Consider the following 13,021-nt stretch of genomic DNA (forward strand, 5'->3'; position numbering starts at 1 on the left):
GGAAAACAGAGAAAATGGTGAAGACCAGCAGCCTCTGTGTGTGTGCGTGTGTGTGTGTGCATGTGTGCGTGCATGAGTATGTGAGAGTATATGTGTGTGTCTATGTGTGTCTGTATGTGTAAATATATAAACATACACCAGATGGAAAACAAACTGTTTGCTCCATGAAGGGACTTGAGGTGGTGTGGGGGTGCACCAATCCCATCTCACTGTTATTTTGTGGATATTGCTTGGGCTTAAACACTATCATTGGAATACATGCATATTCACCACGCACCCCCACCCCCCATACACACACACAAGAGTTCACAACCCAGTTGAGTCATTTCCTAAAATACACCACCACCATCACCACATTTTCAAACTCTTAAACTTTTCAGCTGTGAACAAAGAACTCTCAATTTCTGAGAAATTGAAGTTGGGTGTGGGGACAAGACAGATTGTGAAAACACTGATCTAAGTAATGATTTGTAACTGAGATTCAGGGCCACCTATTTTTGATAATGGGCATAGTCAATTAAAACATGATTTAAACAACAATAGTTCTTGACTTGTACTTATTTTATCAGCCCTGGAAGGATAAAAGGCATCCTCCAAAACTTCCATCTTGCCTGAAATTCAATAACACTACCCTTGACATACCTATGCACCCTTTCCTCTTTAAGGCTCTGTTATTGTTCACTTTTTGTATTTTTCTTGTGTTCTAAGCATGCACTTTTAGTATTCATTACTGTCTTTTGTTTTAAATTATTGCTTTCTGTCTTCTCCTTTACCTTTTTCCAACAAGTTGTAGTGCACCAGAGCACTGTATACAATTAGCTCAATATTATCATTATTATTATTATTAAACAAGGCAGCAAGCTGGCTGAAACATTTGCATACCAGGCAAAATGCTTAGTGGCATTTCATTTGTCTTCATGTTCTGATTTCAAATTTTGCCAAGGTTGACTTTACCTGTCATCCTTTCGGAGTCAATAAAATAAGTACCAGTTAAGTACTAGAGTCAATGTAATTGACTTACCCCTTCCCCGAAATTGCAGGCCTTGTGCCAAAATTTGAAACTATTATGAAACAAGGTGGCAAGCTGGCAGAAACGTTAGAACGCCGGTCGAAATGCTTAGCGATATTTCGTCTGCCGTTATGTTCTGAGTTCAAATTCCGCCAAAGTTGACTTTGCCTTTCATCCTTTCGAGATCGATAAATTAAGTACCAGTAACGCACTGGGGTCAATGTAATCGACTTAATCTCTTTGTCTGTCCTTGTTTATCCCCTCTGTGTCTAGCCCCTTGTGGGCAGTAAAGAAATAAGGAACATTTGCATACCAGGCAAAATGCTTAGTGCCATTTCGTCCATCTTCACATCCTGAGTAAAAATTCCTCTGAGGTCCTCTTAGCTTTCATCCTCTGGGAGTTGACAAAATAAAGTACCAGTTGAGCACTGGGATCAATGTAATTGACTTTCCCCCTCCCCACAAGTTACTGGCCTTGTGCCCAAATTAGAAACCAATATTGTTACTATCAAACAAGGTGGTGAGTTGGCAGAACCATTAGCACGCCAGATAAAATGTTTAGTGTCCTCTCGTCCATCCTTACATTCTGAATTCAAACTCCGCCAAGGTTGATTATGCCTTTCATCCTTTTGGGGGTCGATAAAATAAATACCAGTTGAGCACTGGGGTTGATGTAATCGACTTAGCCCCTTCCCCAAACCTGCTGGCCTTGTGCCAAAGTTTGAAATCAATATTGTTATTATTAAACAAGGCAGCAAGTTGGCAGAATCATTTGCACACCAAGAAAAATGCATAGTGGCATCTCGTCTGTCCTTACGTTCTGAGTTCAAATTCCACCAAGGTTAATTATGCCTTTCCTCCTTTTGGGGTCAATAAAATTTGTACCAGTTGAGAACTGAGATTGATGTAATCAACTAAACCCCTCTCCTGAAATTGTATGAGAGAATGAGAGATGAGGAGTGGGTGGTAGGGTGGCACACACTTAAACGTATGTGCATACATATTATATAGAGACAGAAGAAAAGAAAAAAGAAAATAATAAAAGCAAAGGAGAAGAAAAATATGGAAAACAGAGAAAATGGTGAAGACCAGCAGCCTCTGTGTGTGTGCGTGTGTGTGTGTGCATGTGTGCGTGCATGAGTATGTGAGAGTATATGTGTGTGTCTATGTGTGTTTGTATGTGTAAATATATAAACATACACCAGATGGAAAACAAACTGTTTGCTCCATGAAGGGACTTGAGGTGGTGTGGGGGTGCACCAATCCCATCTCACTGTTATTTTGTGGATATTGCTTGGGCTTAAACACTATCATTGGAATACATGCATATTCACCACGCACCCCCCCATACACACACACAAGAGTTCACAACCCAGTTGAGTCATTTCCTAAAATACACCACCACCATCACCACATTTTCAAACTCTTAAACTTTTCAGCTGTGAACAAAGAACTCTCAATGTAGCCATTTGATTTTGATAGAAATAGCAGCAAAATTTCCCTGAAATCATACCCTATTGTCTTTAAAAATGTAATATATTATGTAGATAATATCTGGAAAAAAAGATGTGATGATAATGGGTTGGAATATCTTCAATGGTCATAGGGTTGCTTTTTCAGGGCGAACTTAGAGCCATACAACAACAAACACAACTTTTAAAGCATATCCATTGCAATATCAAAAAGCACCCAGTACATTCTGTAAAGTGGTTGCTGTTAGGAAGGGCATTCAGCCATAGAAACCATGCCAAAACAGACAGGTAACCTGAACAGCCCTTCAGCTGGTCAGCTCCTGTCAAACCGTTCAACCCATGCCAGCATGGAAGATGGACATTAAATGATGATGATGTGGTGGTGATGATGATGATGATAATGATGATGATGATGATGATGATGATGATGATAATGATGATGATGATGATGATGATGATGATGATGATGATGATGATGAATCTGTGATTTCAATTCTTAGACTGAGTGGTATGTTGCGTTCTTGAGCTATACATTTCATCTCACATTGCCCTGCAATCACTTCGACACCTGATGCATGGTATACAGTACACCTGTTCAGACAATGTCAATTTGATGGAGGGAGTGAGCTAATGTACAGTGCATACATTTGGAATAGGTTGTTCAGCAAAAGCTGAACACTCATACATCATTTTCGATGGGAGAGTCCATTATTATTATTATTATTATTATTATTATTATTGAGTGAGAGAGCAGTGCATGCCATCAAAGTGACATTGGAGTACAAATATACAAATCCCAGTATACCTATCATGACTACCTATATTATAACTATATGTGTGCAACATGATGATCTCATATCAAGATAAACAGTGCATCACCTTGCAGGTTGGAACTAGTTAGAATTTTCTTCAGGTCAAGCGGCCCATTCCACTCAAAAGGACTTTGAATAAGGATTGTTTAAGGATGTTGAACAAAACACCATGTCTTCAGAGGTGAATTATTCAAACCCCAAAGAATTCCTCTCAACACATGGCTATGATGCTCCTCCACTACTTCTGCTCTTAATCAGAGATGCCCATATCATCAGCCACTAAGAGACATGTTAAACTAGTTACAGTCAAGCAACTGACAAGCAAATCTGTGGTATTGAACAGAATATTTACTGTAGCCCATCTTTTACCAAGACAAAACATGAAAATGATAGCACAATGCAGAAAGCTGGCAAAATCAGTGCACTGGGTAAAATGATTAGCGGCATTTCTTTTGGCTGAGTTCAAATCTTGCCAAGGTTACTTAGCCTTTCGTCTTTTTGGAGTTCCTGAGTTGATAAAATAAGTACCAGTCAAGTATTGAGGTTGGTGTAATTGATTTACCTCTTCCTTAAAATTGCTAGTCTTGTGCCAAAATCTAAGACCATTATTTATTATCATTACTTTATGATTGAAAAATTCATATTTGAGCTAACTATCTGCATATTCCCTCCATCTGGATTCCACCCACCATACACAACTTTCTTTATCCAGTCATCTCAACTGTGTCTCACATCACAGATCCTACACTAAGCACTTTACCAAACTCTTCTTTCCTTCCAAGAATTTGCAAGGAATTTCTTTACCATCCATTTTTTTTTTTACTGCAGACATCACTCAACAAATATTCAAATTGAACATCAACTGTATCAATTTCACCAGTCTGGGAGTGAGGGCTGCAACAGTTGTGGGCTTGCCTCTATAAAAAAAAAAATTAAACTTATGGATCAACTAATTGAATATAGTGGTAACTGGCACAGTATTCTCTTTTTAGACCGGCACCCATCTTGATGATGAGTGCACATACATTGGAATTGCTCTGTACCTTGGTCTCCACATATGTGTATTACATAATGTTGTGGAGTTACTGTCAACAAGTTCAAAACGAACTCCCTCTTTTGCCATCACAGTAGAACATTTCCTTCTCCAAGCTGCCCTGGGTGAGGCTATTAACAGGGACATTATCCACAGCAATAATATTTGTCTGAACAAAATATTTGAAGGCCAATCTCAAAATGCTGAACCTTAAGAAGGAGATGACAGAGGACCGAGATATGAGATGCACTGCTGTACTTACTCAACAAGACTCACCCACCACAACAGAATTGAGATCCTAAAACCAAGGTGCCACATGTAATAAGCATTGATGTGAGTGCTGGTGCCAGGTAAAAAGCACCCAGTACATTCTGTAAAGTGATTGGCAATAGGAAGGGTATCCAATCAAAGAAACCAAGCTAAGACAGACAATGGAACCTGGTGCAGCCCCTGGCCTTGCCAGTTCCTGTCAAGTTATCCAACCCATGCTAGCATGGAAAATGAATGATGATGACGATGATGATGATGATAATGATGATGATGGTGATGGGATAGTCCTTTTCCCATCCAAGGGAAAGGATTAAGTTTCACATCTGCAATGTGATGTGTTATGATACAAAGTCTTGTGCCAACCTTGTAGCTTCAGCCATAAGCACAAGAACCGGATCCTTATACACAGAGGAGTGGAACACAACTGAGTATGAGTCATTGATGGATAGACTTTTTTCACAACGGTCACTGTTAAAACCTCTAGCATACTCAGTTTCTGGTTTGCCACTTTCCTTTATCAAAATGGGATGAAGGCATCACACCTGAAGAAAGAACTCCACAAAGTGGAGTGGCTGATGCAATAAATATCACTGACTGTTATGCGCAGCATCGTTTTTGCTATACTGTCAGTGAGGCACAGGTAGAAGAAATCATACAAGGAAAATGTAGAATTAGTTTGTTGATTGCTCTGTCTGTGTGTGTGTGTGTGTGTGTGTGTGTGTGTGTGTGTGTGTGTGTGTGTGTGTGTGTGTGTGTGTGCGTGCGTGTGTGTGTGTGTGTGTGTGGTATTAAAAATACATGTATGTATGAATATCTGCCTGTACTTAAACACACAGATACAGATATACATTTTCATTGGTTTCAGACAGTACGTATGTATATATGTATGTATGCACAACTATATGCAACATTCAAACATATACTTGAACAGATATGTGTGTGTGTGTGTGTGTGTATGAATAGATAGATAGATAGATAGAGAGAGAGAGAGAGAGAGAAAGAGAGAGAGAGAGAGAGAGAGAGAAACAGAAGACATACTCGTCAGTAACTTTCTTAAACAGATATTTATTTTTCGAGGTACATATATAAACTTACTCTTATGCACACACACAAACACATATTCAGTTTCTGCAGACTTCTATGCATGAGTCACTACTTTGCTATATGCAAGACTTGGGTGTAGTGTCAATCAATATTTGCATGCATGTATGTGTGTGAGTGTGTGTATATGAATATATACATGTGTGCATAAATTTTTAACTTGGCAATGTTTCAAATTTCCCTTTACAGCACAAGTTTTTAGGATACAAAAAAAAGAAATCTCTATATTGCACACATATTAATCAAAAAAAGTGTTTCATTCGACCATCATCACCACCATCATCATCATTTAACATCCAGCTTCCATACTAACATGTGTTTGACAGTTTGCCTGAGTCTCATGAGTCAGAGGAATCCTTCATACGCTAATGTCCACTGCAGATCGATTTCTATGGTCGGATGCCCTTCCTAATGTTAACCACTGTATGCTGCACAGGGTGCTTTTTATTTTATTTATTATTTTTCTTTTGTGTGTGTGTGTGAGCGGTACCAGCACAAGTGATACCTCATAATTTGCCTCAAGAGTTTAAGTACAGAATCTCACTTAAGTAAAGTAGCTTTTGAAATCCAGATGGACTTATCACATATGCACATGTATACACATTCAAGTGCAGGCATGTTTGTGTGTGTGTGTGTGTGTCTGTCTGTCTGTCTGTCTGTCTATGTGTATATCAAGTATCTCAAAGGCTCATTACAACTTCAATTATCTTATTTGTCACTCTTGCTCCAAATTAAAAACAAAATTAAAGTACCCAGAGTACATATTTGAAGCAACATCAAATTAAGTTTAAGTGAAGGCACGTGGCTTAGTGGTTAGGATATTTGGCTCACGATAGTAAGGTCATGAGTTTGATTCCTGGCAGTGTATTGTATCCTTGAGCAAGACACTTTATTTAACATTACTCCAGTCCACTCAGCTGACAAAAGTGAGTTGTATTTGTAATTCAAATGGCCAGCCTCGTCACATTCTGTGTCATGCCGAATCTCCCTGAGAACTATGTTAAGAGTACGCATGTTTGTGGAGTGCTTAGCCACTTGCATGTTAATTTTACAAACAAGCTGTTCCGTTGATCAGAGCAACTGAAACATATTACCATAACTGACAGAGTGTCAATCATGCTTAATGTATATACACTGTTAACAGGCAAGATTATTCAGCCCAGCAGCTTTTGCAATATCAGTGAATGTATTATTTACACTTTCTATATATCAGAGGTGATAGCTTTCATAAGGAATGTGACTTCAAATACATGACATTAACAAGACCAAAGAGAGACGAAATGCATCTGGATGCCAGGATGATTTTTCATCTCTCACCAATATATTGTGTTTTTTAATACAGTACATCTATAAGACATTTTATCTTGGATGAAAACTACAATATCTTGGCCATCAAAGGTGTATATATATTAGTTTCAAATTTTGGCACAAGGCCAGCAAGTTCAGGAGAAGGGGTAAGTCAATTACATCGACCCCTGTACTCAGCTGATACTTATTTTATTGATCCTGAAAGGATGAAAGGCAAAGTCACTTTCAGCAGAATCTTAACTCAGAACATAAAGACAGACGAAATGTCGCTAAGCATTTGCCTGGCATGCTAATTATTCTGCCAGCTTGCTGCTTTAAAAGGTTATGTGTATTAAGTATGGTGTATGAATGGTTATTTTAAAATGAAATTATCATTTGGACTGTAATAAATTCTAGCTTTAATAACATTGATTAGTTTCTTAAATGTTTGTCATTCTTAGTGAAGAATATAGCTGATGATTAACTATTCTTGCATCCTTGGAGTAAAACAGAGGTGCAAACGTGACTTGTGTTTAAGAAGTTTGCTTCCCAACAATATGGTTTCAGGTTCAGTCCCATTGCATGGCATCTAAAAGCAAGTGCCTTCTACTATAGCCCCAGGTCAATCAAGCCTTGTGAGTTAAATTGGTAGACATATGCATGAATATGTGTGTGCATGTGTGTCTGTATGTTTGACATCACGTGATAGTTGTAAATGAGTGTCCCTGTCATACAAGCGGTGTCATTCATTTCCAACATTCTACTAAATCCTTTAGTATTTAAACCGGTCATATCCAGCCAAAATATTCTATTTGTTTTATGTTCAAACTCAGCAAATATAGTCTCTTACACCTAAGCTACAATGTCATACTAAAAGTAAACAATCCCACAATTGAAATATCAAAGCTACAACATAATGCAATTAATTTCAAACAATGTAAATAAAAAAGCAATACAATTGACAAACTAATTTGAATGCTAAAGGCTTAAACATATCTAACCATAGAAAATCTGCCTCAATAAATTCTATCTAACCCATGCCAGCATGGAAAACTGATGTTAAATGATGATAATGATGATGGTGGTGGTGGTGGTGGCAGTGAAGGCAGTGGTAGTAATGGTGGTTGTGGTGATGGCAGAAGTTGAGGTGGTGGTGGTACTGGTTTTGGGTCACCCAGTAAGGTGAGGGTTGGAAATGAGTACAGTAATGAATTCCGGGTAGAGGTAGGGGTCCACCAAGGTTCCGTCCTCAGCCCCCTCCTATTTATCATAGTCCTCCAGGCGATCACAGAGGAATTCAAGACAGGTTGCCCCTGAGAGATCCTCTATGCTGATGACCTTGCACTAATTGCGGAGTCACTATCAGAACTAGAGGAGAAGTTTCAGGTGTGAAAGCAAGGACTAGAATCGAAGGGCCTTAGAGTCAACCTAGCAAAAGCCCAAATCCTAATAAGTAGGAAGGTAGATAAAACACAAACCCCTTCAGGTAGATGGCCCTGCTCAGTATGTAGAAAAGGAGTAGGTAGTAACTCTATAAGATGTACCCGGTGCAAGCTATGGACACATAAGAGGTGCAGCAATATCAAAGGCAGATTAACTACGAAGTTAGTTTTTGTATGTGGCAGATGTTCAGGTGCAATAAACACTGTAAACAAACAGGAAACAACTTCTATCTCATTCCAGGGAGAAAAACTAGAGGTAGTCGATAGCTTCCGCTATCTGGGTGACCAAGTTAGTAGTGGGGGTGGGTGCGCTGAAAGTGTAGCTGCTAGAAAAAGAATAGCCTGGGCAAAGTTTAGAGAGCTCTTACCTCTGCTGGCGACAAAGGGACTCTCACTCAGAGTAAAAGGCAGACTGTATGACGCATGTGTACGAACAGCCATGCTACATGGCAGTGAAACATGGGCTGTGACTGCTGAGGACATGCGTAAGCTCGCAAGGAATGAAGCCAGTATGCTCCGCTGGATGTGTAATGTCAGTGTGCATACCTGTCACAGTGTAAGTATCTGAGAGAAAAGCTGAACATAAGAAGCATCAGTTGTGGTGTGCAAGAGAGACGATTGCGCTGGTATGGACATGTGGTGAGAATGGATGAGGATAGCTGCATGAAAAAGTGCCACACCCTAACAGTTGAGGGAACCTGTGGAAGAGGTAGGCCCAGGAAGACCTGGGCTGAGGTGGTGAGGCAAGACCTTTGAACATTGGGCCTCACCGAGGCGATGACTACTGACCGAGACCTTTGGAAATGTGCTGTGCGTGAGAAGACCCGGCAAGCCAAGTGAGATCGTTGCCAGTGCCCCTGGACTGGCTCTTGTGCGGGTGGCACATGGGATGCACCATTTTGAGTGTGGCCGTTGCCAGTACCGCCTGACTGGCCTTCGTAGGATTTTCGAGCGAGATCGTTGCCAGTGCCCCTGGACTGGCTCTTGTGCGGGTGGCACATAAAAGACACCATTTTGAGCGTGGCCGTTGCCAGTACCGCCTGACTGGCCCTCGTGCGGGTGACACGTAAAAGCACCCACTACACTCTCTGAGTGGTTGGCGTTAGGAAGGGCATCCAGCTGTAGAAATTCTGCCAAATTAGATTGGAGCCTGGTGTTGCCATCCGGCTTCACCAGTCCTCAGTCAAATCGTCCAACCCATGCTAGCATGGAAAGCGGACGTTAAACGAGGATGATGATGATGATGATTTGAGAAAATTTATTGGAACTCAATTTTTCAAATATTCTGACTAATCCTAAACAGTAACTTTCCCTATTTTATTGTCCATCAAAAGAAGAGAATATTCTTTTATAAGCAACAATAAAAACACATGAAAAAAATTTAAGTTATTAATGTAGGTCGTTTGTTGAAATGCAAGGATTGTTATTGATAGTGGTAACATTTTCTAAGCTGCTAGGATTGCACTAAAGAGTTCCATCTTCATGTAAAGTCAAATAAACATGTCAGTCCCACAGAATTCATCTTTTCACAAGTTATTAATAACAGCCAGAATTTAAAACTATGAAGCCTAAAAATTTTGAAGGACATGAGAAGTTGTGATAGTCAAACAAGTGAAGGGAAATGGATTTAACTGGGAATCAAAGCTAGAGAACAAAAATGTTGACTCGCCAGAAGCTTGACTTTCACCACCGGCTGCCAGTATTCACCACAAATGAAAAGAAGAATTTCTTACGACCACCTCTTTTTCTATAATACAAAAGTATTCATCATCATCATCATCATCATTTAACGTCTGCTTTCCATGCTAGCATGGGTTGAACGATTTGATTAAGGACTGGTGAACCAGATGGCTACACCAGGCTCCAATCTGATTTGGCAGAGTTTCTACAGCTGGATGCCCTTCCTAACGCCAACCACTCAGAGAGTGTAGTGGGTGCTTTTACGTGCCACAGGCACGAAGGCCAGTCAGGAGGTACTAGCAACGGCCACGCTCGAAATGGTGTATTTTACGTGCCACCTGCACAGGGCCAGTCCAGCGAGCCTATTTGTTATTCCTGTTGAAATACACTGCTTTTATTTCAATTAATTTTGAAAATAATGAAGCATTTAGTAAAATGACTTTGTCGTTATTAAGCTGGTGTTTGGAACATAAATTAACATGAAATTCTGATGGAAAGTTTTAATATAGATCACTTTAAAACAGGAAGTTTGTGTCACAGAACCAGAAGTAGTTCCAGACAGATTGGTATCAAAAGGGTTAGTGTTCAAATTAAAAGCTTCTAAACATTGCTAAGTTATTTCCCAAACATCAAATTAATAACAAAACATTATATTTTATTAGATCATAGGTGCAAGCATGGCTGTGTAATAAGGAGCTTGCTTCCCAACTATATGGTTCTCGGTTCAGTTTCACTGAATGGCACATTAGGCAGATGTCTTCTATTATAGCCTTGGGCCAACTCAAGCCTTGTGAGTGGATTTGGTAGACAGAAACTGAACGAAGTCTGTTAAATATATGTGTGTGTGTGTCTTTGTGTCTGTATTTGTCCCCCACCACCACTTGACAACTGGTGTCAGTATGTTCCCATCCCCATAACTTAGCTGTTCGATAAAAAGAGACTGATAGAAAAAGTACCAAGCTTATCAAAAAAAATATTAAGTACTGGGATTGATTCATTCAACTAAAAGTTCTTCAAGGTGGTGCTCCAGCATGACCACAGTAAAAGATAAAAGACCACTTTTTATCTTTGCAGTATATTTCATTAGAAATATAGTCAAGAAAATTTTGCATAGAAAAACAGTGGTTGAAGAGTAGAAAAATAATCAACTATATTAACCTCAGAATATTACAGGTATATATTTTACATTGTCTAGAATGATAAAAGGCAAATCTAGCTTCAATATGATTCTAACCCAAAACCATGAGTGATGAAATTAAAGGTTATTAAACATTCAAGCCAGCACTATACAGTCTTGACTATCTACAAAGATTCCATTACAGAAAAAAAAAAGTACTAAAGCAGGACGAGATAAAGAACCATTATTGCCTGCTAGTAGTTGCAGTCTATCTTATGATAATAACATTGTAACCTTCACCTGATGAAAGTTAAGGAAATATAACTACCAGATGTTATAGTGGTGTTTTGCTACTGTCATTATGGACCTTTTTAGGGATGGTAAATCTAAACATGATGTTGTTAGTGTAGAATTTGAGAAAACTTTTTAGTGCCTGATCTTCAAGAACAGCTTTGTATCAAGTTGCACAACCCACAGTCTTTATCCTTCACCACAACCACCTATTGGGGTATAGATATAGTAACATCTATATCCTGTCTAGCCTGACACAAGAAGAGTTGAGTATGTTATCTCAGGACAGTGTAAAAAAATAATATATATGATAAGAAGTAATGCTACAACCATCAACAAAAGTTAACTTTATAGATGTTCTTAACTACATACTTTTAAGTTGTCAATTTCCAAATTGCTTCACTGTAAGAAAAATGTTTAAATTTGTTTTCATTTCTAGTCTCTAAATTATTATCTATTAAAAACATGTTTCTAGAGAGGAATTTAATATTTGATAGGCACAGACATGGCTATGTGGTGAGGCACAGACAAGTTTGTATGGTTAAGATGTTTACTTCCCAACTACATGGTTTTAAGTTCAGAGCCACTGTATGACACCTTGGACAAGTACTTTCTTCTACAAATATCTGCTTAGCCTAGTCTCTCTCTACAGGCAGATGCCATTCCTTGCACTAATCATTTTACAGAGTGAATTGGCTGCCTTTTTTTCATGAGTGTGTCCATTTGCTTCTCTAGAAATGGCCAGGGTGTCATCATATATATATATGACTGAAACAAGTAAAAGAGTAAAAAGAGAGAGTAAAAATAAAATTCTAGGTAAGAAGATATTAAGCTTAGAAAAATATTTTTACAGTAATTTATTTCTTTTTATTGTTTACTTGTCAAACTATCCAATCCATGCCAGCTTGAAAGACAGACATTAAAAGATGATGATGATGGTGATGTGTGTGTAATAGAAGTTTTATTTCACAAATCAGTGGAATCCTAAGACTAGAATGGCAAAAATTCAGTCCATCTTCTGTGCTTTATTCTTAAACAAAGAGACTCCTTCTAACCTAACAGTCTGAAATACTGATTTTAATTTGATTCAGCCCCATAATATAATGTTCTGGAAGGAAAATGACTATATATAATGCTAATGCCATTCTTAAGAGCATTAAAAAGGTAAATGAAGTGAGTTACAGCTAGGAGACAGAGAATCTTTTTTTCTTTTGTTTTTTTTCTGTTACTTTAGAACGATGTCACAACCTTTATTATGGAAATATAGAAAAAGGTGGTGAGCTGACAGAATCATTAGCATGTTGGATGAAATGCTTGGCAGTATTTTGCCCGTCACTATGTTCTGAGTCCAAATTTCACCAAGGTCAACTTTGCCTTTCATCCTTTCAGGCTCGATGAATTAAGTACCTGTGAAACACTGTAGTCAATGTAATCGACTAGCTCCCTCCCACCAAATTTCAAGCCTTGTGCTTTTAATTAGAAAGGATTATTGTTGTTGGCACTCCGT

The sequence above is a fragment of the Octopus bimaculoides genome, chromosome 7 (genome assembly GCF_046866305.1).
Source record: "Octopus bimaculoides isolate indiv1 chromosome 7, ASM4686630v1, whole genome shotgun sequence".
NCBI lineage: Eukaryota > Metazoa > Mollusca > Cephalopoda > Octopoda > Octopodidae > Octopus > Octopus bimaculoides.